Source organism: Microtus ochrogaster, linkage group LG9 (genome assembly GCF_000317375.1).
Source record: "Microtus ochrogaster isolate Prairie Vole_2 linkage group LG9, MicOch1.0, whole genome shotgun sequence".
Classification (NCBI taxonomy): Eukaryota; Metazoa; Chordata; class Mammalia; order Rodentia; family Cricetidae; genus Microtus; species Microtus ochrogaster.
In genome coordinates, this window is record NC_022034.1 from 26,103,263 (window position 1) to 26,105,945 (window position 2,683).

A 2,683-nucleotide genomic window follows, 5' to 3' on the forward strand; every position below is an offset into this window, starting at 1 on the left:
ATTCACCAGCATCTATTGCCGCTGCCTGAATGTCTTTAGGGATTGACCTGCCTGGGGCAATGGGAGATGAAGAAAGGATAGACACACGGACAGACACAAGTACAGGAAAGCTGTGACTAGGTGAGCTGTGTGCTGTGATGGAGATGCAGCAGCAGCCAAAAACCTCAGCATTTTATACACCTGGACCAAGAATATTGGCTTATTATAGGAGACAGGCCTAGCTAATCTTCCCAGGAAGTCTCTTTAGGAGAATCTCATAGTTTCTCTGGTCAATTGTTCATAAACACTCACACGTGGACTAGAGGAAGTCTTTCCCATCCCTCCGAGCCTTCCCTAGGGTTAAGATGGCTGTGCTCATGTCAGCAATACACATTCACTCAGGGCTTTCTCCACTCCCCAGTCTGATTCTTCCACAGACGCACCTGCCAGGGATGCATCTAGCCAGACCTCAGTGCAAATCCCCATTCTCTTGCTGTCAATAACTTTAAGCCTTGGGGATGGAGAGCTGGATCAGCAGTTAAGAGCAATTGCTGATCTTCTAAAGGACTCGGGTTTGATTCCCAGCACCCACATGAGAGATCACAGCCATCTATAAGTCCAGTTCTAGGGGTTTTGACAGCTTCTTCTGACCTCTGTAGCCACCATGCATACATACAGACAAAACATTCACACATATAAAATAAGATAAATATTTAAAAAACACAGAAGTAAGAAAAAAAGAAGTAAAAAAAAAAAACCACAGAAGTTTCCATAGAGCCTATAAAGGATGCGTGGGGTGGTCAGCACAAATGATCTTATGTTAAAACTGTCATAGTTATGGGCTCTGGATAGCGAATGTAGGAAGACAATGAGGGAAAATTACACCTGTTAAGTTCACTGAGGTTCCTGTGCTTGCTCTGTGAGCCTAACCCCTGTGTAGGAGGTTACTCCCTGTCCCTATACAGATCAGTGTGTGAGAATGAGCTAGCAAGATGACTCTCTGCAGACCACGCCCGTTTCTGTGCGCAATGGTTTTATAGCCACAATTAAACTCTTGTGCCTGCTTCTAAGCATGCGTCTTTGGAACATACCTCTTTCTCATACTCAAGAGGGCACATCTGTGCATGCACCCTGGTGACAGCCTAGACGTTCTGAACCTCCCTCAGTGAAAATGGCTTCCTCCCAGATGGACTTTTAGACCAGGACTTACTATTTTAGTAGCATCTCCTACTGTCGGCTTGCTGCAGTCTTCCTGGCTAAGGTCTGAAGTAAAAATGTCTGTCGTGTGATCATAGTAAAACACGTTTCATTTACACTTTCCTTTTAAACAGACTGAATTCTTACAGTGCAGATAGTCAGAAGATTAATAATGGCTTTTAAATTTTTCCACTTGGGCTGGAGATAGAGTTCAATAGTGCTTGTCCAGCATCCTCAAAGCCCGGGGCTTCAATCCCAAGAAACCTGATTGCATACAGTTGAGCACAGTGGTGCACATCAGTAATCCCAGCACCCTCGCCGGCACCCCCGAGGCCTGCATCTCAGAAATCAAAGCCGTCTTCGGCTAAGCAGTAAGTTTGAGCTACATGAGGCCCTGACTCCAACCCTCTCCCCCTTTAAATCATATTGCCAGCTCTAGAAAGGTAGTGTCAATTTGTTAATGCATCTAGGTTTCACTTTTACTGTTTTTTCTCTCTCTCTTTCTTGTGTGTGTGTGCATGTGTGTGCGTGTGCACATGTGTGTTGGGTGGGTGAGTGTGTGTGTAGGGTGGGTAAGTGTGTGTGTGTGTTGGGTGTGTGTATGTAGAGTAAGTGTGTGTGTGTGTGTGTGTGTTGGGTAGGTGAGTACTGTGTTTGTATTGGGTGAGTGTGTGTATGTGTGTGTAGGGTGGTGAGTGTGAGTGTATAGGGTGGGTAAGCTTGTGTGTGTGTGTATGTGTATGTATAGGGTGGGTGAGTGTGTGCACCCATGATGAGGCCTTTATTGTTTTCCTTTATTGTTCCCCACTTTATTTTTTTAAGATTTATTTATTAATTATGTATACAGTGTTCTGCCTATATGTTTGTCTATAGGCCAATAGAGGTTGTGAGCCACCATCTGGTTGCTGGGAATTGAACTCAGAACCTCTGGAAGAGCATCCATTGCTCTCAACTGCTGAGCCTTCTCTCCAGCCCCTCCCCACCTTGTTTTTGAGGCAGTCTCCCACGGAACCGAACGTTTGTTGTCCTGGCTAGGCTGGTCAGCCAGTGAGCCATTGGGATCCAGCTCCTCTGGGGTTAGGAGTACACAGTACATAGCTTTGTCAGACTTCTTCTTCTTTGTTTGTTTTTTCAAGACAAGGTCTTGCTAGACAACTCTGGCTGTCCTAGAACTCATTCTGTAGACCAGGCCAGCCCTGAACTCACAGCGATTCACCTGCCTCTGCCTCCCAAGAGCTGTGTTAAGTTAAAGTCGCGTCTTAAAGCCACTGTGCAGCGCACGCCTTTACTCCCAACACTCCGGGGGCTGAGGCAACTGGATCTTTGTGAGTTGGAGCCCAGCCTGGTCTACAAGAGCTAGTTCCAGGACAGGCTCCAAAGCTACAGAGAAACCCTGTGTCAAAAACAGAAACAGCCAGGCGGTGGTGGCACCCGGGAGGCAGAGGCAGGCAGATCTCTGTGAGTTCGAGGCCAGCCGCCTGGTCTACAAGATCTAGTTCCAGGACAG